Below are 24,240 nucleotides of genomic sequence, written 5' to 3'. Positions count from 1 at the left end.
CATAATATTCTATAATATTTTTTAAATTCTCTAAAGATTATGTACTCTGTACATACTGCTAATCTATATTGCATATAATATATAATTACCATTATATATACTGTTCTTGTGTGTTTTGTCTTTTTCTATATACTCATGAATATTTATTTCGTAAGGCATCATGACAAAAGGCTAATTTTGAATAATATACCAATGATGTATTTGAAATAATGTTTTAAATGAAGATTTTTAAAAATATTTATAACTAAGTACTATAATTACTTTGTTATGTTTGATAGTTTGGAAATTCCATTTTTGACTACTTTATTATCTGTTATCCCTTCTTATTAATGTAAGGTTGATAATTCCTGGTCATTCCTCCTTATTCATTGTAAGATCTTACAAGTTTTCATTTTTGTTGAACGAAGGCATTCTTCTTAAACAAGTTTCAGTTAGGCCCCTTCAAGCCATTTTTCAACTCAACCCCATCTTGAGCTTGGTCCTCAAGAATAGGAATCTTGCTAAGTAAATTTCGTGAGAATTTCCCACCTTGGATATCTGATCAAATTTCCTTGCTCACCATCCCCCAGATGCTATCTTGCCTGCCTTCAGCAAGAATCCTGTCAAGCTGATTTAGTCAGAATCCCCCATCAACTCCTAATGTTTCCTCTTAGTAATTTTCCCTCCATTGAGCACAACATTGTTCTTTGGCTATAAATCCCCACTTTTTTGTGTGTTGATGTGCTAAATGTTGATCCCAACCTGTCTCCACTACTGAAAAACCCTTTTGCAATAGTCCCTTGAATAAAGTCTTCCTTTTCATCTTTAACAAGCATCAGAATAGTTTTTTGTTTAATGTTATATCCTACTGGTGAATTAAATTATATTTCTAAAATTGTTCTACTATTTTTTAATAATGCTCCTTTTGTGTTGGCTTAAATTCTAATTCATTAGATATTAACATAGTTATGCTGTCTTTCCTCTGCATTATAGACTGTGTATCTTTTTATTAATATTTTATTTTCATCTTTTGAAGCTATATATTTCAGCTATGTGTCTTGTGAACAGCTTATGGTTGAAATTGTATTATTTTGATTATTTGTGCATTGTCTACTTTTCTAAAATAAGAAAATTATGGTAGCTACCAAGTCTTTCACTCTTTCCTTGGTGGTTGTCTTAGATATTACAATATATATCATTGATTTACCAAATACTGACATTTTACTTCTCCCTGGCCTGTGTAAATACTTCAGAATGTGCAAACTATTTATTTTCCTCATGGTTTATATAGTGCTATTTTTTTTATACTTTTAGAATATGCATAATATTTATTGTTTTGCACACTATTTATTTAAATTCATCTACATATTTTGTTTCCAATTTCTCTTCATTTCATTCTGGGTTTTCAAGCTTCTATCTGCTTTTTATTATTATTATTATTATTATTTTTGCCTATAGAAGACACTTGAGAGTGTTACTGCTATTCAAACATTCACTTCATTTTTGTTAGGGGTATATTTTCAATTAAGTACATATTCTACGTTGGTATATGAGTATCTATTCAAGGATTTTATCAGATTTTCTCTTTTCCTTTCTCTGCCATTTCTGTGTATGTGTGTGTGTCTTTCTCTTTCTTTCTCTCTGTCTTTTATTCTCCTTCTTTTCCTTCTCCTTTACCTTCTCCCTATCTGTTTCCCTCTCTCTTTTTTTGTGGCGTACTCTGGCATTCCTTTTCTGTACCACAAGGGCTTAAGGCAATGGTCCCCAACCGTTTTGGCAAAAGGGACCAGTTTTGTGGAAGACATTTTTTTTCCACAGACAGAGCTTGGGGGGATGGCTTCAGGATGATGCAAGTGCAATACATTTATTGTGCACTTTATTTCTATTATTATTACATTGTTATATATAACAAATTATTTATACAACTCACCATAATGTAGAATGAGTGGGAGCCCTGAGCTTGTTTTCTTGCAACTAGGTGGTTGCATCTTGGGGTGATGGGAGACAGTGTCAGATCATCAGGCATTAGATTCTCTCTGATGAGGGGCATGGAATCTATATCCCTCACATGCACAGTTTGTGCTCCTATGAGAATCTGATACGGCCTCTGATCTGACAGGAGGAAGAGCTCAGGAGGTAATGTGAGCCATAGGGAGTAAAGCTGTAAATACAGATGAAGCTTCCCTTGCTCACTGGCCCACTGTTCATCTCCTACTGTGCGACCCGATTCCTAACAGGCCATGGACTGGTACCTGTCCAAGGCTCAAGTGTTGGAGAACCCAGGCTTAAAGAATATAAAATGTCTGGGTAGTTTCTCAGCTTCACACCCTTTTTATTTCAGAATTGACGGATGATCTTATTGGAAAAAAATAATCTCAAATTTTAGGTTCACCTCTTGTTTGTTGTTGTTGTTTTTGGTGAGTATTGCCCCTGTAATTTTTACTGTTAGCTCTTAGATGTTTTCAAGGAGATAATTATTACTGCTTATAAAGCTTTTCTAGTTATTCTTAGTGGAAGAATTGGTCTGAATTACCATTTCTGTCTCTGCTGAAAGTAATCCTCCAGTACTTGCAATATTACACTGGTAAGATTCTACCATTTTGTCGAATGTACATGGGGTCCAGTAATTTCACTGTTATATAATTTTTTTCACTGTTTATTCCTGGCAAAGGATGTTTTGAAAATTTTTATTACAAAAATTATTTTCCTAAATATTTTTGTGAATATTTATTGGTACACATGAGCAAGAATTTTTCTTGCATGCAAGACTTACCCTATGGGAGCCTGTGTGATTCTTTCCTCCATAAAGGGTTTGTTTCAGCTACTTCTAGAAGCCAGAGAATGCTTCCAAACAGGAGACACTGAATGCCTCAGAGGAGAGTTCCATGCTCAGATTTGCCACATTAGTGTTTAAAATTTTTAAATCATGAGGTAATGGTCTATGTCTCAGGAAAAATCAGCCCCTTTAGGTTCCTGCTCTTCCACACTGCCTGAATGCCTGTTTCCATTATGGCCCTCGCTGCTGCTCCATCTTCCTATGGCTTCTCCCAGTTTCTTAGACTCTAATTTCCAAGTACTTTGGCATCCTCTCTAGCTTTTTCTGACTCTTCAATTTACTAAAGCTTTTCTCCTTGACCATGAAAGCATAATTTCAAAGAATTATCACAATAAATTACATATAGTCCTTATAAAGATTCATTATATATCTCAATTATCATTTTATTTATTGTGAATCCCTCAATACTGAGCACAGAAGAGTTAAATGCTTGGCACAAGGTTACACAACTGATATCTGTAAGAATCATTTTTCAAACCTCATTCTTCTGATGCCTATACTCTGTTATTTTCTTTTTATACATACTATTTTTACAAAATAATTCTCACATATTAAGTTCCTCAAATACAATTTTTAAAATAAAGTCGAACTAGGCCGGGCGTGGTGGCTCAAGCCTGTAATCCCAGCACTTTGGGAGGCCGAGACGGGCGGATCACGAGGTCAGGAGATCGAGACCATCCTGGCTAACACGGTGAAACCCCGTCTCTACTAAAAAAATACAAAAAACTAGCCGGGCGAGGTGGCGGGCACCTGCAGTCCCAGCTACTCGGGACTGAGGCAGGAGAATGGCGTGAACCCGGGAGGCGGAGCTTGCAGTGAGCTGAGATCCGGCCACTGCGCTCCAGCCCGGGCGACCGAGCGAGACTCCGTCTCAAAAAAATAAAAAAATAAAAAAATAAAGTCGAACTAGACAGGTCAATAAATGCCTTAGGATAGCTGATTGAATTAATAAGTGAAATTAACAAACAGAAAAGAGGAAATTTCACTATCACTCTATTTCATTCCTCAACGTCTTTTCAACTTCTGTACAAGTATCTCAGGGCCTTTAATTATTTAATTGATTGCTTACAAAATTGTGTGCCTCGCAAATTTGAATCACTTAAACAGAAATAAAGTGTCTGGGCAAATTCTGAGAAATTGAATTAATAAACTGAACTACTGATGTTGGCTTAGATATTATATTTCAGTTGAAAGGCAAACTCGTAAACAGGAGAGTGCATTTGTATATATAGTACATTTTATTAAATAAAGAAATGTACAATATCTTACAATTAATTTTTTTGTCCAGCATCTTTTGAGTCTGTCTGGACACTTTTCTTTGTATCTATCCTGAGTATATAGTAATGCATTCTCTTGTCATATACTGGATAAATGTACTAATTCTTTAAAATTTGCTCATATCTGGACTTTACTTATTTTGTAATCTTTGCTAATTGAGGGAAAATCTAATGTTTTCTCTTCCCTTTTAAAATATAAAATGTATCCCATAATAGATGCTGCTATCTGCTGTAGGAACAAAAATGTAGAATTCTGAACATGGAACATTTATGAAGAAACATGTTACAACTAAATGACACATTCTTTCTCTATATAATGCTCCCTGTGAACCTATTACTATTAAGTCCCACACAGACTGTGAGTTTGGGAGGAACAGCAGAGAGTAATAGCCTCCATGGTGCTTCAACCAACCCTGGCCATTAATTATATACTCTAAGTGGCTCATTAGAAATCTTAGGAAGTGTCTTTGCTATACAGGCAAAAAAGGGTGATTGGAAGATAAGATGCAAGATGAGAAAGCACTGCTACCCCGTGAAGTCAAGTGACAAGAACATTGTGATTGACTGTGTTACAAGGCCACTGTTAAATTGAGCAGAATCAAGACTGACAGAAAACTCTGGGGTTGGCAATCAGTAAGTCACATTTTGTTACATGCACAAGGACCGGAATATATTTTATGAAACATATAGGAAAGCTAAGAGGCATTGTGGAAAGAAAATAAAAGATATTAAAAAGTGTTTTGGAGTTAAGCTTACTTTAGTTTTAAGAAACAGGTAAAACATAATTTTAATGAAAGGAACGTTTTTGTGTTTGCAACCAAAAGTATAAATGTTAATATATTCGGAAAACATACAAGGTATAGAAATAAGTTTGAATCCTTAATACAGTTTTTCAGTAATCAAATTACTAACAAATTTTAAAAATATAATTAGTAATTAAAAAATTTAAAGGATATAATAATTTGGAATGCAAGCAATAATAAATTTCAAATATATATTTAAAAATAATATGACTCTAAATAGCTTTATTGAAAAGTTTCCAGATTTGGGGGACCTTATGGTTTATAATAACAAAAAGTTGTTTTAGTATTTTATCTCTATAGAAACATTTTTGCTCTAACAAGAAATCCATAGATGTTTAGAACAAGTAAATTTAAAATATCACTTTACATGAATGTGAAATACAGAAAAAAAATTATATTAGAAGCGTGTAATGTCCTAAAGCCATATTATAAATTCTATATTTGTCAGTTAGATACATTTTGAATATTCCTTATAACTGAAACTGTTCTTAAGAATTTCTAAGATTTAAAGTCTCCTTTTATTCACCATAGATTAATAACTCCAAATCATTCATTTATTCCTTCATTAATTTCTAACCAATAGCATCTTCTTGCTCTACTGCTTATATAATATTGAGTAAGTCCTGTTCCATTCTCTCAAGGATCTCAGATGCTAGTGAATGAGAATGAGACATAAACAGTCAAGTGTACAATAATAGAGAGAGAAAGAGATTAAATATAAAAACAAATACAGGTCATGGGGTGGCCTTATCTGGGAAGAATTTATAGAATTTTTAAGAAATGTAGAAGTAAATAAAGTGATCATGACTGAGGCCATTTCAGCAAACAGAATGCCATGATGTAATACAGGAAGAGCAATGAGAAACAGCATATGGCATTAGGATAACATGAGGAAATTTCTGTTATTGGAATGCAAAGGACTAAACAGGTAATTAGAGAGATGGCTATACTCTAACACTAACAAAACTACATACTGATATCCACCATTAATATAGATGCAAAAATGTCAACAGAGATCTAACAAACTGAATCCAGCAATGCATAAAAATGCTAATGCACTATCTATCAATGTTTATTCCTGGAATACAAAGTTAGTTTAATATTTGAAAATCAATCAATGTAAATCACCATATAAACAGAATACAGAAAAAAATGTAAATATATGAATAGATGCAGAAAATCACTTGAACAAATTCAGCATCCAATTGTGATATAATCTAGTACTCTAGCAATGTATGATGTAGTTATGAAAAATCTAGAGCTAATATCTAACAACATTTTCCTTTAATATTGACAAGTCAAGGATGTCTACTCTTACCATTTCTATGCAACATAGTGCTAGAGGTCCTAACAAGTGCAATAAGAGAAGAACAATAGGTAAAAGTTACATGGACAGGAAATCAAGGAGTAAAACTCTTTATTTGGAGATTCCATGATTATAAGTTGAGAAAATCCTGATAATTCTAAAATAAATGTTAGAACTGATAATGAGTTTAGTAAGATCACAGGATATAAGATCAAAATACAAGAATCATTTGTAACCATATATAAATCAATGAAACCCTGAATTTTATCTAAAATGTCATTTATATTAGCATCAAAAATATGAAATATTTGGGGATACGTATAACCAAAGATTAAAATAATGTACATATGTATATATCAAATAATATTATATAGCATATATGTATATATTCATATACACACTCATATGTGAAAGAAAATGCAGTGAAGATATTTACTACAAAAGCAGCCCAAAACAAAAAACACCATGAATCAAATTGGTATGTCTTGATGTGGTACTGTGGCACTGTCTGTCTCATAAACTAGGATGGTGGAGAGAGAAACTCGGATGGTGGAGAGATAGAACAAGAGAAAATATTACTACATCAGCTCCATTAATATTAATAAATAATACTGAAGGTAACCAAGGAATATTACAACAATTAGAGTTACTTCAAACTTTATTGTTTTAACTGTATCAGAGAAAAGTTACTGTTAACTTGTCCAGAGCTCATCTCCTACAAGTTCACTTCACAGAAAAAAAGTTAAGAGGCAGTCCCCTAGAAAGTAGTTACAGACTAGTGTTAGGCAATCAATTCTGATCAAGAGTTGCCAGAACAGCAATATTATTGTGCCTTACCGTTCCTTTTCTTCTTTGCACTTACAGATATTTGAAAAGTATTTAAACCTTACTTACAACAAGTGATTTTTATTAAAAAATATGAAGAAAGTTGATAGTATTATTCGATTACATGTGTCTTACTGTGGGTACACCGGTGTTTAATATTAGAGTATTAACATATAATGTCCAGCTAACTCAATTACAGATTTAAGTTGACGTGGAAACTTAATTCATTTTAATATACAATAAATACTGAGTGATCACCATATGAAATGTGGCTACATGAGAATGGTACCTAATCTGTGATATGACAGCTGAGTAGAAATTGAGTCACTATAGCTGAGAAGAGATCTTATTTCAGGCAGACAAATAGCAGGTGCAAAAGACATTAAGTGTATGTAAGCATGGCAGATACAAGAAAATGAAAGTAGTATTGTAAGCCAAGAGAGCACAGTTTTATACAATGTGAAGCTGGAAAATTTGGTTGGGGCCAGGCCATGGAGTTTAAAAGCCAAAGACAGGAATTGATCCTAAGAACAGTGGAAATAATTCTAACCACAAATAATCATGATGGGGGTACGACATACTTATATAAGTTTTGAAACTGTATCTCGGACTAGTTGTAAAGAATTCAGATTAGATGTAGTCAGGAGGTGCTTTCAGTAGTCCAAATGGCAAGAGAAACAACTGTGAATCATTAAAGCAGAAGAGCGAATTTTTTGGAAGGATTATTATTAGCTAAAGAATTCTTTAATGTAGTCACAGAAGTAGGACTAGAAAGCAATCAAGAACAAAGAAAGCAAGGTGACCAAATCAAAGTAAAAATCACACCTCTGAGTTCATACGGTAAGCAAATTTATATCTCTCAACCTCACACCTCCGAACCTTCTGTGCCACAGGATATTTGATATGGCTGGAGCCATTGCAGCTTCTGTTGCTACCAGAACTGTAAACAAGATGCTGCTGTTGCTCCTACTGTGAGCACCAACATGAATCCTTTACTTTTCGTGATTTTTTTTTTTATTTCTCATTGGAGATTTCAATTTATAGGCATATGCATTCGATTATCCAACCTAGAACATGTTTATGCTTGAAAAGTGCTCCCTTGTAGTTTCTCTGAGTCCAAACCAGTCTTATTCAGTGTAGAATTTTTCACCCACAAGAATGGGGTTCAGACAGTGAGCAAACAATATTGCAACAAATGTCCATTCCAATCACTATAGTAACTATATAATAGATTTTTTTAAATGTTTTAGGGAAATAGTATAGAGTAAGAAAGTAAAAATACTTTCATTTAAAATTTTAGCTAATTATTTCGATATGGCAGAAAATGTCTCGGAAAGTCTTAAATGTGACTCTCCTTACTTTTTTTCCCCTATATGTTCTTGTGGTGTTTGTCAACTGATTTAATATCCTGGGCTTCCCTTTTATGATTCACTTTATACTTTAGTATAGTAAGGAATTATAGATTACCCACATTTTATTTAATGAACACTCTCTTTGGAAGATACTCTGCATGTGAGTAGATAAGACAGAAAGCAAGTAGTAAATGACTGCTGGTCTAGACTTATGATTAAAAAGAAAAAAAGACTGCATCCCCTCCAAATTCATATGTTGAAGCTCTAAGCACTCCCCAGTGTGACTGTATTGGAGATAAGGCCTTTAAGTAGGTGAATAGGGTTAAATAAGGTCATCAAATCTAACTTTGATCCAATACAATTGATTCCCTTGTATGAAATGAGAAAGAGACACCAGAACTTTCTCTCTGCCATGTGAAGACACACTGAGAAGGTGTCTGTCTGAAAGCGTGGAAGAGAAGCTGCACCAAAAATTTACCATGCTGGCCTTGATCTTGGACTTCACAGGCCCCAGAACTATGAGAATAAATTTCTATTCTTTTAACTATCCAATTTATGGTAGTTTATTATGGCAGCCTGAGAAGATTAACACACTAATACATTCTCTGACTTTTACCGATTTTGTATTCCTTATGGTTTCAGGAAGATGAGAGAAGACCATGGTGTATGTCAAATAAGATCATTAACTATACTATAGATGATATTATATAGTATTATGAAAATGTTTGAAGAATTTCCCATGAATGCATAAAATAAAAATGTTCTGTATTAAAGAAAACATTTTAACATTTACATATGATATAAAAATAAATGCAATTTTCCAAATTCAAATGCAATAATGAATTGTACTCACTATTATATATGAAACAACTATTTTTATATATATATTTTATTTATTTATTTATTTATTTATTTATTTATTTATTTATTTATTTTGAGACGGAGTCTTGCTCTTTCGCCCAGGCTGGAGTGCAGTGGCCGGATCTCAGCTCACTGCAAGCTCTGCCTCCCGGGTTTTATGCCATTCTCCTGCCTCAGCCTCTGGAGTAGCTGGGACTACAGGCGCCCGCCACCTCCCCCGGCTAGTTTTTTTGTATTTTTAGTAGAGACGGGGTTTCACCGTGTTAGCCAGGATGGTCTCGACCTCCTGACCTCATGATCCGCCCGTCTCGGCCTCCCAAAGTGCTGGGATTACAGGCTTGAGCCACTACGCCCGGCATACAACTATTTATATATTAAGCAGACTTTTCCACTGAGAATATTTAAGAAAAACTCATTTATATAACTATTATGGAAATAATAAAATTATTTTAGTGTCTTATATCTTGCTAACATTCATATGTGATATGTGCAGTGTTATAAATACATTAAAGGTTTACATTCTTTTTTATTATACTTTTATCAATTTGAAAATATATATTTTACCTTTGAAAAGTTATACATTGTTCTTATATTCAACAAAAATGGTGACTTTGAAAAATCTACCATTAATATCTCATGCTCACCATAAATACTATATTATTTTACAAGCAAATGAGATATTTTCAATGGGCCTCTCAAAATAATTTTAAAACTCTTCAGAGGAATTTAGCAACAATTGCTCAAAGAAATTCCATTTTACTAGAAATATTTGGTTATATTATCTGTGATCAAAATTTCTACTCATCTTTCCCAATATCATCTCTCAGTTTTTAACTGATTATGTTACTTTTCCCTCTATGTCATATAAAAAATATAATGAAATCTGGAAGAAAATTAGTACTTATTTTATTTCACTTAACTATGAAATTTTGGGGCTGCTTATGCCTATAAAAATTTTTCTTTAAAATTCCTTGTGTCTTGTCTCAAAGGAATATCAACAGATTTATGAGAGGATAGAAAAATAATTGAGAAGACTATAGCCCATATATACAAATAAGCATAGTATTTTAAATATTTTTAATGTATATCTGTTTATAATACTTGAGAATTTTTTTTTTTTTTTTTTTTTTTTGAGACGGAGCCTTGCTTTGTCGCCCAGGCTGGAGTGCAGTGGCACCATCTTGGCCCAGTGCAACCTCCACCTCCCGGTTTCTAGCGATTCTCCTGCCTCAGCCTCCCGAGTAGCTGAGACTACAGGCAAGTGCCACCACGCCCAGCTGATTTTTTGTATTTTTAGTAGAGACCGGGTTTCACCATGTTAGCCAGGATGATCTCGATCTCCTGACCTCATGATCTGCCCGCCTCAGTCTCCCAAAGTGCTGAGATTACAGGCATGAGCCACAGCGCCCAGCCAATACTTGAGAATATTAATTCCTTTACTTTAAAATGTTTAAATTTATTTTCTTTTATGATCTAGGTTGAAGGGATTTTTCTGTAAGTAGTAATTTTAAATGCATAGCTATGTTTAATATACATTAGTATGGGTAATGACATAAACAGTTACATTAGTTCAGTTATAATTCTTTCTTAGAATTCAATTAGAATTTATGCAATTGAATCTTTACACTGGACAATGTTCATGGGTTTTTCTTAACTGAGTATTTGGCTTGGGAGTGGAAGGGTGGCTGAAAAGAAAAGGGTGGCTAAAAAATGATTACTATTCAAATCTCTTTCAAACACATTTGCATGATAGTTTTAATCAATCAATAATAATGTATGGGTCTGTAAGGAATTTATAATAATCTGTCAACTAAAACAATCTAATTTCACACAGTCACTATTTTGCTTTATTCTCTCCCTATTGACTGTGAAGGTCATAACATTGTAACTGCGGAACCTATATACAAATTGGTAGATATTTGCAATGCATATAGTTTCCCTGTATCTTCTCTAAACACTTTTAGGAGAACTTCAGCCTGAACTTACTTTCCCATTGCCTTCCCTTGTAATACTGAACAGGCATGGGACCTAGGCCTAACTATTTGTATCCAACTTGATATTTAATTTTTAAAACAATAAATTAGACAAGTAGATATTTAGTAGAGTCCATAATCTTACAAGAGTGAAGGTAAAGGTGTATGGCCCTTGATGGTAGAAATTGTGTTGAGTCAGATATTCAGCATCTCATTGTGGCATATTAATCACATAATGAAACGAAGTCAAGAAAAGATGAAAGATGCTTGTACTAAAATAAAAGCATATTCTTGCAGATGGATGGATTCAAACTGGCCACTGTTTTTTTTTTTTTTTGCTTTCTTATAAAAGTTTTATATACATTCATTTATGGTCTAACGCAATCAGAAAATAATGGATGTTTTAATTCAAGGCTTGTTTTTCTCCTAGAATGAAAACAGTGTCAATAAAAGTGCTGAATGTGTTTCTTCAGTTTCAACTGGCTATATGGTGTGAAACCAAGGTGCTCTTTTTTTGCAAAAACTAAACATTAAAGTAAATAAATGTATAAAACTTTACTTTGAGTGTCATATCTCAGTGGATTCACAGCAGAATCATTTTACTCTAATAGACAGCCTTTACTCTAGAGAATTTTTACTCTAACATTTAGAGCATTAGACATATGGCCTGTTTTGTTTATCAGAGAAAGCTAATAGAAGTCCTTCTAGGCCAGGGCAAGTAATTACAATGGGAGGAAGAAAGAAGCAAGATGGAGTATGAGACTGAATAAAGATAATGAAAAGTCTGAGGAGAAAGATTTCAGTTCCATTTTTCTCTGGGAATTTTGGAAATGAACAACTCTTAATGGGTGCTTTTCACAGTATAGTACAAATTGTATTGTGGCATTTTAGAAAGAGAAGGGGACTAAAATAGTACTACCATGTCTCTCATGGATTATGTATGTTATGAAAAATATCTAAGTCTTTCAGAGAAAGATTATGCTAAACAGTTGCTTTAGGATTCAATGAGGTCTGAGAGTAAGACCAGACAGGTGTAAACATGGAAATTTCTCGCAACATGATAATCTAAAGAAGGAGGCAAGTTTTGAAAGAGGCCAGGGTGGCTAGAGGAGAGTGACTAAGGTAGATAAAATAGTAATAGAATAGGGAGAAAAAAAAAAGTTTAAATGTTTTAGGGCCTTGGCAGTCATGGCAAGGATTTTGGTTGTAGATATATGGAAACCCATTGCACATTTTGAGCAGAGAAGTTACACGATTGATTTTCAGTTTAACCAGTCACACTATTTTCTATGTTAAGGATAGAAAGAGTGGAATTGGGAAGGCAGAAAAAGGTAAATAACAGATTATTGGAATAAACCAAGTGAGAGATTACAGTGACTTAATATGACTTGATTAATGTGTTACCAATGAAATGAGTGAGAAGTGGTCTGATGGTAGATATACTTTGGTGCCTTTCTCAAGAGGATTTGTTGAATAATTGAGTGTGAGCTCTAAGAGAAAGATAAAAGTCAAAGGTTCTTTCGGATTTTTTACATAACCATCTGTAAGAATGGATTATTGCTAACTGAACTGGGGAAGAATCAAGATGGAGTGGGGGTACAGCAGCTGAATTTTACACATACTAAAATTAAGATGGCCATTATGCTTCCAAGTGACGTTGATTAGTATGATGTATGGACTCTGGTAAGTCCGGGGAAAAGCACCAGCCCGAAGATGTAAATTTGGAAGTAATCAGTAGATTATATTGGAAATCATGAAACTAAATGAGACCCTGAGGAAGTTGAGTGTAGATATAAACATAAAAGATAAGTATTGAATCTTAGAGAATTTCAGCATTAAAAATTCAAGATGATGAAATTAAACGAGAAAAAGTGACTAAGAAGCACCCAACCAGAGATGTAAAAGGAAGACCAAATAATTGTTTTGCTCTGGAAACAGATTAAGAAACTATGGAAAGGTGTATTGTGTCAAATGCTGTTAATTCGTCAAAGAAGATGCTGATCAAGAATGGATCATTGGTATATTTCAGGCATCTCCCGTGCTCCACCTACACATCCGGCTCTCTCCCACCACATCTACCAACAAAATCCAACCACTGATCAACCACTAATTTTTTTACTGTCTCTATAGTGTTGCCTCTTTCAGAATGTTGTATGTCCACTTCTCAAACAGGCTTCTTTCACTAAGCAATGTACATTTAAGTTTCCTCCGTGTGTTTCTGTGACTTTGTAGTAGACTCCTTTACTCATTGACTAATATTGTATCGTATGAATGTACAACAGTTCGTTTATTCATTTGCCTTTTGAAGGATATCTTGGTTGCTGCCCATTTTGGGCAATTATGAAAAAACACTGCAGTAATTTCTATGTACATATGTTTTAACTTATTTGGATAAATAAATAGCAAAAATGTGGTTGATGATTTGGATAATAAAACTATGCTCAGCTTCATAAGAACCCGCCAAACTGTTTTTCAAAACGGATGTATCATTTGGCATTTCCACCAGCAAAATTAAGAGTTCCTGTTGCTCCACATCCTGTAACAATTTACTATTATCTGTTTATTTGATTTTAGTCATTCCGATAAGTATATAGTGGTATTCTGTAGTTCTTTTAATGTGAAATTCTTAATGACATACGATGTTGAGCATATTTTCATGTGCTTATATTATGTCAGCATATCTTCTTTGATAAAATTTTTGTTCAGATCTTTTGCCTATTTTTAAACTGTGGTTTTTTGTTGTTTTTATTGTGTTATTTTTATATTTGATATCAATTCTTTATAAGATATATGTTTTGCAAATATTTTCTCATAATTTGTGACTTGTCTTTTCATTCTCTTAACAACGTTTTTTTCAGAGCGGAAGATTTTAATTTTAATGCAGGTAACTTTGCAGTTTTTTTTTTTTTTTTTTTTTTATGAACTGTACTTTTGGTTTTGTGTTTAAAAATTCATGATCAAACTCAAGGTCACGTAGATTTTCTTCTATGTTATATCCTAGAAGTTTTAGAGTTTTGTATTTTACATTTAGGTCTGTGACTCACTTGGAGTTAATTCATCTTATAGATGTAAGGTTTGTGTCTAAATTTATTTATTTTTGCATATGGTCATTAAGTTGAATGTTAAGTTTGGGCATGGGGATATTTTATGGGAACACTGAAGGTCATAGATATTTATTCACTTAACAAATATTTATTAGACACCAACTGTTTACAGACTTCATTCTTGATGTTGGCAAGGACTGGAATTCTCCCTATTACCTAGTAAAGTACCACCTATCAAACTCCCTGTTTTGATTCCTTTACATAAACAAATTTAAGGCCCCCAGCCTGCATCAAGTTTACAGTCCAATGCTATAGTTATATACATAAATAAGAATATACATAATATACATAACCAAGCTAAATAATGTTTTGGTCTGAGAATATCAATGTAGCAGATTGCTATCCATATTTTCCTCTTCCTGGACACAAAGCTTGACTTCATTTTAAGCTTTTTTTTTTTTTTTTTGTAGTTACATGTGGCCATGAAAAGGTGTTCTCGGTGGAGTGTGAAGGGAAGTGATGTGGGCCACTTCTAGAGCTGGCCCACAAAATCTCCTAAATGATCGTCCACAATCTCTCCCTCATTTATCAAATGCATAGAGAACATCAAAAGACTTCCTATAGTGTTGGGTTAGTCAACAAAAGGCTACTGGTGTCCGTAAATCGCTGTGAATAAGACCACCACACTCATTCTGCTGACGCAAATGAACCGTGCGTGAGCACAAAATTAAATTTTATTTCTTTCTTATTTCTTTTTTTTTTTTCTTTTTTTGAAACAGGGTCTCCTTCTGTTACTCAGGCTGGAGTGCAGTGCCTCATTAAAGGCTTGACCTCCCCAGCCTAGGTGATCCTCTCACCTCAACCTCAACAGGAGGTTGGGACCACAGGTATGCACCAGCAAGCTTGACTAATTTTTTTTTTTTGTAGAGATAAAGTCTCCCTATGTTGCCGAGACTGGTCTCAAACTCCTGGGCTCAAAGGATCTTCCCTCCTCTGCCTCTGAAAGCGCTGAGATTACAGGAGTGAGCCACGACATCCTGCTAAGTTTTCTTTTCAGCAACTGAAGTTTGGAGTTGTTCATTACAACACTTAACTTATATGGACCAGATCATTCATCCAGCCTCAACTGCTGCCTCTTAAACTCGAAGGAAACTCCTCCTGCCAACAAATGCAAGAAATAAATAACAATCTAACAGGCTTATAGAAGCTAATAAGTAAAGAAAAGGCGTGAAGCATGCTGGATGTATGACTGAGATCATATGCTTAGGCTAAAGACAGCAGCAATCATTTAAGTATAGTTTTATTATTGTCTTTTGTTTTCATTATTATGACAGTGTTAACAGTTGTCAGATACTTGGGGTGTCTGCCTTTGGTTGTCTTATTCAGCACTTTTTTCTAGGAAGTGCTTGGCTCATAGATCACAGTCAATACATATTTTTTCCTTCTTATAAAAGGATGATTGATGATGTAAATTAAATACAGGAGGCAGTTTTTAAAACCTTTATATTTGTCAGTATACTCCTCTTATCCTCTAATTAGAACATAAATAATGTAACTTACTTATATTTACATCCTTGTAACATTTAAAATCTTGCTTCTTATATATAATACTATCAATAAATGACTGTGGAATAAATGGTCAATAAATATTTGTTGAATTGACTTTTAGAGTTGGTCTCTTTCCATAAATAAAGAAATGAATTCACTTTATGTACTCTTTTAAAATTACTTTTGTCTATAAATTCATATTTTCTCCTCAGAGGCAAAACTCTATAATCAATGTGAAGGATTGTTTTTCATCCTCCTACAAAGTATGTATTTCTTTTGAATAGGAAATACAAGTATCAGAGAGATTTAGAGATACCAAGAGGATTGGCAATCAAGTAGTTTAGTTCTTCTTTGTTTTCATTAAAGGGGTGAAAGGCCTTTGGAGTTCATGAGACACTAAAATTAATGATGCATTCTAATTAAGTAAATGTTCAGTTCTTTTTCTTAATTGCAATACTGTACAAAATATAAGCAGAAAAGGTCAATTTGCTCCATATCAATTTCTTCAATAAAAATAAAAATCTCCCACGCCCTGCCAGTCATTCTTTTGGTGGTCTCATTTTAAATCTCAAAAATTTGTAAATATTTTGCTAATTTTTATCAGCTTCTGAATTTAATCTTATTGTGTTTAGTGTCTTTTCTTCATAGCAAGGTTAGTACTTTTCACATAATCTTCAAATTTAATGAACATTATGCACTTTCTCACAGCTATGTAAATATTTGTTATACCTAAGTCAGCATGTATTGAGTGCTAATATGTGTGAGACGATATGCTAGTGGTATGTTCTAAATAAATAAAATTACGTAATACTATACACCTTTAATTCACTAGTTAATTTCTAGAAGTAGTATTATGTCTATTTTTCCCTACCCTGATTTCCTATCCGTCCCCCATGTAAATGAATAGAAAGAATCAACTCTGCTGTTGTTTTTTTTGGGACAGAGTTTCACTCTGTTGCCCAGGTTGGAATGCAGCAGTGTGATTATGGTTCACTACAGTCTCAACTTCCTGGGCTCAATCAACTCTACCACCTCAGTCTCCCAAGTAGCTGAGATTATAGAGCACACCAGCATGACCGGCTAATTTTTGTATTTTTTGTAAAGACCACGTTTTGTCATGTTGCCCAGGCTGATTTAGAACTTCCAGGCTCAAGGGACTCTCCCTGCCTAGACACTCCAAAGAGTTGAAATTCCAGGTATGAACAGCTGTACCCAGCTTCAACTCGGTTCTCGACTCGTGAAAGATGGTGGTTTGCTCAGTACCTGGAGTAATGGAATGGCAAGGAAGCAAGAGTTTGCTGTTAAATCATCTAGTTCCTAGAGAGGAAAGAACATACTACTTACGTTGTACTGTGTTCATGAGTATTAGTTTTCTATTGTTGCTGTTACAAATTACCACAAGTATAATGACTTATAGTAACACAAATTGTATTAGTTTGCAGTTCTGGAGGTCAGAAGTCTAAAATCGGTCAGCAATGTTTCATTTCTTCTGGAAGCTGTAGAGAAGAATCTTCCCTTTTCCAGATGCTAGAGGGCATCCTCCCTGCATTTCTTGGCTACTCTCCTCACTCCTCCCCATCACTCCACCAATGCTTCTGTCCTCACATCTCTGACTCTTTCATTCTAACTCCCTCTTGTAAGGATGCTTGTGATTACATTGGGCATTTACAGCTGATCTCAGATAACTTCTACATCTCCAGATACTTAATGTTTTAACATTTATTTGCAAAGTCCCTTTTGCCACAAAAGGGAAAGTTATCACAGGTTCTGGGAATTAGGATGTGGACAGTTTGGGGGCCATTATTGTTTCTACTACACCCATACTAGTTAATCATTAAAATCCAGTTATAAGGAAGGATTGTAAGGAAGTTGTATCTTATCATTTCTTTGAATATTCTCATATTTATTATTTCTGTAAGTTGTTTCAAAAATTGTACACATATATACATGTCTATTGATATGCATAGATTCATATATCCACTATGCCAATGAATGTGTTTTAGTCACTACATTAATAAATAAATGTTGGTAGTACAAATAACTTAGAAAATAATTTTTTTAATGTCAAAAAATGTTAATTCTGAGAACTTTGAGTAGCAAAATGTTAAATAATTATAAGCTAACAGTTTTATAATCCAGCTTATGATACTATAAATATTTCACTCTTCCCTAAATATATTTCACTTGCCGGAAGTTGACAGATGAAGAATGTACACTTATATACATAACTTGTTAATAAAATGATATGACATTTTCATCACATTTCTTCAACAAACTAGGAAATACAATATAGTGAATAAAAATTATTGAACAATGTCTTTTAGTAATTTTTATGGGCTGATTGTTTATGTCTTCCCAAAGTTTGTGTGTTGATGCCCTAGTCTTCAGTGTGATGGTATTTTGAAGTAAGGAATTAGGGAGGTAATAAGGTTTCCAGTAGAACATAATGGTGAGTCCCACATAATGGCATTGGTGCCCGTAAAAAGCGGAAGTTATCTCTCTCTCTTCAGCACCTCCCCCCCTCCACTTTCACACACCTATGAAGTCGTGTGACCACACAGTGACAAGGAGGCTATCTGCAAACCAGAAAGCAGGCCCTCTGTAGAAATCAAATCAGTTGGAACTTTGATCTTGGAATTCCTAGCCTATGTTGTTTAAACCACCCTGTCTATGGTATTTCACTGGAACAGCTTGAATGAGCAGACTGAGATACTAATTAGTAACAGTGCTTCAATTTCCTCATACCTCTCTCATGTCCTTTTACCTTCTCTCATGTTAAGGTAAAAAACTAACTTACTTCACAACATGGTGAAAGGATTAAATGAATATAGTGAATAGTAAGGTATTGATAAGACTATAAAGTGTTGTGCAAATGTCATGATTTCTAATATAATTTGATTTATTAAGTCAAATATATGTCACATATTCCAAAAGTTTTTTGAAGAATGCTAAAATTTAATAACAATATTTTTAAATGTTGGATACAAATTAAATGCAATAAATCTTTGTAAGAATGTTAAAGAGGGAAAAATTGATGCAGTCCTTAGTTTCATCCATTAAATTAATATTTATCGAGCTCCTTCTCTACGTAGGGAGATGTGCTAGGTGGTAGAGATGCAAAGTCACTGCATTGAGAATAAAAACATAATCATGGTTCCTTCTTCATGGAACTGAGACTTAACAGTATGTGCTTTGAAATAGGTTAAGCTCTGCACCCCTATTATATGCATGTGGAAACTATTTTTTTTTTTTTTTTTTCTTGAGAAGGAGTCTTGTTCTATTGCCCACACTGGAGTACAGTGGTTTGATCACGGCTCACTGCAACCTCCGCCTCCTGGGTTCAAGCAATTATCCTGCCTCAGCCTCCTAAGTAATTGGGATTGCAGGTGCCTGCCACTACTCCCAGCTAATTTTTGTATTTTTAGTAAAGACGGGGTTTCACCATGTTGGCCAGGCTGGTCTCGAACTCCCCACCTCAGGCAATTTGCTTGTGTTGGCCTGGGATTACAGGCATGAGCTACCGCGCCTGGCCTGAAAACTAATTATTAATCACACAAAAACACACACTGCAATACAAATGCTGCTAAAATATGGTTCTAGAAATCCTTCTATAAACCACTCATTTTTCAGACTAGTGCAAACATTTTAATTTTAAAAGCATACACTATAGACATTTTTAAATGTTTGATTTGATTCTACGTTCATCTTGTTTAATCCAGAAATGATAACCCTTTTGAAGTGATGATTAGTGCCAAATTGATTTTAGTGTTGCTATTTGACTTTAGAATTGACATTCTCAAAACAAAAATGGCTTGTATGTAACACACAAATATTAATGTATATGAAAAAACACTGGTATGGCTCAAGCCACTCCAGAACACTGAACCTTCCTAAATGGTTGAAGTCTTGTAGCTTTTATTCAAATTAGAAAGTTGTTTGTTTGTCTGTTTTTATACTAATGGAACACGTGTGGCAGGATTTTTTTGTATGTGTATTTTACATAATGTTTCTATTAAAAAGTGTTGTCTTAGTCTCTGCGTTTCTTTCATACTGTATGTGTGTGTTTCTGTGTGTATAGTTTCAGATATGTGTTAGAGTCTAATTAAACTTCTTATTTTGAGAGGACAGCTTTCCTCTTGAAACAATTCAATTTCTACATTTTCAGGGAATTTAAAAAGTAGAACAGACACGTGACATGATGGAGTATGACATTGCAGGTGACTGAAATTATCGACAGCTTATATTTCATGAGGGAAAATAGTCTAGGGAACAGCAACTCAATGAATGTACAAAAAGAATACTGAGGAAAAAAATATATATATATATACACACATATACATATATATGGTTTGTTTGGTTTTCAGACAGAGTCCCATTCTGTTGCCAGGCTGGAGTGCAGTGGCGCCATCTTGGCTCACAGCAACCTCTGACTCCCTGGTTCCAGCGATTGTCCTCAACCTCCCGAGTAGCTGGGACTACAGGAACCTGCCACCACACCCAGCTAAATTTTGTATTTTTAGTAGAGATGGGGTTTCACCATGCTGTCCAGGATGATCTCGATCTCCTGACCACGTGATTCGCCCGCCCGCCTCTGCCTCCCAAAGTGCTGGGATTACAGGCGCGAGCCACTGCGCCAGGTCTAAGAATATTGAGGATATTTTCTGCAAGAGTAAATTACATGAAATCTCCAATCATGGGGAAGGCAGTAGAGTGGAGGATAAAATAAAGCAGAGAAATAAAAGTTTTCTACCATAAAGAGTATTAGCTATCAACAAAATGAATTCTAAGACTGGCTACAATTTATTCATCTTTGTACTGTTTTCTCTTCCTTCCACTTATTTCCTAGGCCCACTCTCAAACAATGCCTGTCTTAGTAATAGAATGAACACTAGCTAAGTTAATTAACCTGCATTTAAAGTTCCTTAGGTTATTAGTTAGTGTACGATTACACTAATCACTTAACCTCTCCGGTTCTCAACTTCTTCATCATCATGAGCAATAAGATAAATGATCCTTAATGTCCATTCAAGTTCCAACATACTTTTTTATGAGACTTAAATACATTAGCCCCAGTTTATTTAGCAGCATATTGATCTTATAAAATAAAATGTGAAGACTCCTGCACACATAGGTATTTTTAAAACTTTAGATTATTTCAAAGACAAAACTCTAAAAGCAAAATAAACATAGCAGAGATTAAAATGAATAAATACCAATATTTTATTGAAATTGATTATATATGCATAAATGTGTATGTCATGTGTGACTTTCTTTGCTATAGTAGTCTCAATTTATTTATCTATATATAACCCATTTTGTTACAAGTTAGATTTAATGTTAAAATCACCTGAATCATATGAACATTTTGCTTCCCAGGCAAATTGCTTTCCAATTTCTGTAATAAAATGTATCTTGAATATTGCTTTTAGATTCGAAATTTTAGTGAGTTAATAGGTAAGAAATATATTAGTTGGAACTCTTACACAGTTCTTATAAGAAGGCAGCACCAGGATGGCTAACAAAAGCATTACCAATAATATAAAATGTACTTAAGTACTAGCCTCAAATATGCACTGTGATTATCTAAGAAAGACATTCTCAACACAAAATTAAAATGCATAACTTTTGGAGCAGTCTAAGTATAAACCAGATATATTCTGAAGGTAAAAGGCAGCTAGGAGATATAAAGCCTGTGGCTTCATGAAGGAGTTGATCAAATGTAACCATATGAATTAGTATAGTGTTCAAATACTTAAATTGTTAAACTTTAAATGCTGTAAACACTTTTAAAGTTCATGAACTATGGGTAACAAAAGTAATATTTTTGTTATCCTTTTCTTTTTCAAATTTTTAAGAACAGCAATCACACATTGATTTCATATATAAAATATAAATCTGAATGTTACATTTTTCTAATTTAACTCAGAGTGGGTCCTCAATAAACAAATGTATTTCTCTGAATAGCAAATTTTGTAAGTAGCTTTAGGCAGCATATCAAAGTCTTATGTGAAAAGTATGCTCTCTAACTTTCACAATTATTAACGTTTATTTGCAATGAAAGTAATTCCGAATTTTCAGCCTCTTTATGTGAACCTCAGATCCTCTTAGCAGCATTTGTTAGCCTCTCTAAAACACAGAGACATACACAGACATCATCCTGTCGGTAAAATGAGACAACAGAAGAAACACTTCTGCTCTAGGACATCATTAGAGCTGGACAACAGCCTGAAGAGAGAAAGAAAAAAACGTTATGCCAACATGCCCTTACTGAATTTTTTTTCTCTTGCAAATGTTGATGGCTGTAAAGACTATATAGATAGTTGAGAACATGCATATTTTGTCTTGCAATGTGTCACTTGACTATCTCTCTTCTGAAATTTTATACTACTGATTTTTAGAATACTGATTTTCTAAAATGAAGCTTATTCTTACCAATAACATTTTAATATCATATATTTCAGATGATTTTTCAGCCATCCTGTTTTCATCAGGAATACATTTTGTGCCAATTAGTTTATCTTTTTTAAATTAAATTTAGAGGATGATGGTTTACAGTAGGTAATAACAATACACAAAAAAGTTTAATTTAAATGTTTTACCAGTAAAATATATTTTGTAATTAAAAATGTAATGATTTCTCTTAAAGCAAATCTTCCTTAATTTTGTGCATCAAAAATAATCAGCTTACTCTTGAAAACCAAGTTCACACAATTTGCAAAACATGTTATTCTCCACACTTGGTGACATATGATGTAAGCACAATCAAGAGCCCTTTGGCTTCTTCCCTATTGCTACACCTATCCGCTCCTTCCTCACTGTGAACATGCACAGGCTGGGGGTGCTATAGACTCATGGAAAACCAGAAGGCTTTATGAATTTATAGTATCACCACAATATGCAAATAACCATTGTGGATACTACTAATTTGTATCTGGTGCAATAATTGGAACCAAGATGCACATTTAATAAGTGGTTTCTATAGCTTTAGTTTACCTGCGAAATGTGAAAAATAACCATTCTCAATTTTGGAACTGAAATTGTATTTCAGAACATGGCCAAGACGTACTAAAAGCATAGACATGAGCCCACTGCCTAAAACTCTTTTCTTTTATTTTCAGAAAGGAAAGAGAGTTAGTAGGAAATAAGAAAAATACTTAAATACCACTTTAGTAAACAAACAGAGATTTAACTGTTTTATCTGTCTTTGGGTTTTTAAGGTTTGATACAAAGGACCTTAAAGCGTTCATATTGTCTCCTTAAAACCCTCTACTTCAAATTCACCCTTACAAGCTACTACTCTCCTAGGAAAGAGGAAAAGAAAATTTCCACTGACCCAGCTCGTGATTTACATACAAAGAGCAAATAAATGAATGGAGTGGGGGATGGGGCAGTGAGAAGCAATGTTTCTTTTTCAACCGCAGAAAATAAGATTACTTACCAAGAACATTTTTATCCAGAGCAAATGTTTATTCCCTCTATCATTCAGCGCCTCAGTCTCTGCAAGAAATCAATTTCCACTCTACCTTTTCCTCCTATTTCTAAAAAAGAGAGTGAGGCGGATAATTCTTAAGCTTCGGGGTCCGGAGGAAGATAGAGCTAGAGCGGAGGGCAAAAGACTCCCACAGCGCTCTTCATACAGATCCGAGCTCTGAGAGCGAACCCATGGGGAGGGGGCGGGGCATCTTCTCTAAGGAGAGTACTCCGAGTAGGGAGGGGGATTTATTCTGCAGCCAAAATATAAATCATCTACAAACAGATTACTAGCCTCTCAGTCACACAGGCAGTTCCCTTGGGAAGCCGGTTTCAAAGAGAAAAAAAGAAGTTCCTAGAGACAGAGAGAGAGCGAAAGAGAGAGAGAGAGATTGGGGTTGGGGCTTGCAGAGGGAATGGGGCCAAGGAGAGGAATAGGGAGAAGGAATAAAGCTAATCTTACCGATCGATCAGGCGATCGTTTGTTCAGTATTGGGACACGAAAATGGCAAGATAATGCATTCGGCAGCAAAGCCATTTCTAGCGCACTCTCCCTCAGTAACTGCAGGAATCAGAGGGGAAGCAGGCGCCTCGAAACCTACCACTTGCTCCCCAGAGACCGTCCTCAGAACCTCCAAAGCTCCAGCTTCTAATGCAAGGCGTTCGGAGCTGAGGGTTCAGATGGAAGTCAATTGCCTTGAGTCACGGGCAGCAGGAACGCCAAGGAAGTGGGACCTGGGAGGGCTGCTGCCGCCGCTGCTGCATCTAACCAGGGTTCCCGGTCCCCTTGACTAAGCCTCCCCGGCACAGCGCCCCTGAAAGCGCCTAGCGACTTGGCCTCCTCCGCATCTTCAGCCCTTCGATCACCACCCGCACCCCCCCACCCCCCCGCCGCCTCATGCAAATCGCTGATGATCTGGTCATCCTAATGTGACCCTAGTGGTTTATTTGGGAAGTGGGGGAATT

The 24,240-nt window shown here is 34.7% G+C and overlaps 1 long non-coding RNA gene across 1 annotated transcript; it reads right to left on the bottom strand.

The window, feature by feature from the left end:
• Nucleotides 1-21,010: 21,010 nt before the first annotated feature.
• LOC111536873 lies at nucleotides 21,011-24,108 on the bottom strand. Its single transcript, XR_002729845.2, has 3 exons — nucleotides 23,877-24,108; nucleotides 23,243-23,301; nucleotides 21,011-22,029 (listed from the first exon to the last, which is right to left on the bottom strand). It is a non-coding gene; the product is annotated as an uncharacterized LOC111536873 (long non-coding RNA).
• Nucleotides 24,109-24,240: the final 132 nt, after the last annotated feature.

Source organism: Piliocolobus tephrosceles, chromosome 1 (assembly GCF_002776525.5).
Source record: "Piliocolobus tephrosceles isolate RC106 chromosome 1, ASM277652v3, whole genome shotgun sequence".
Taxonomy (NCBI): Eukaryota; Metazoa; Chordata; class Mammalia; order Primates; family Cercopithecidae; genus Piliocolobus; species Piliocolobus tephrosceles.
The sequence above is the reverse complement of the archived record's forward strand: the minus strand, read 5'-3'. Positions and strand labels throughout refer to the sequence as shown.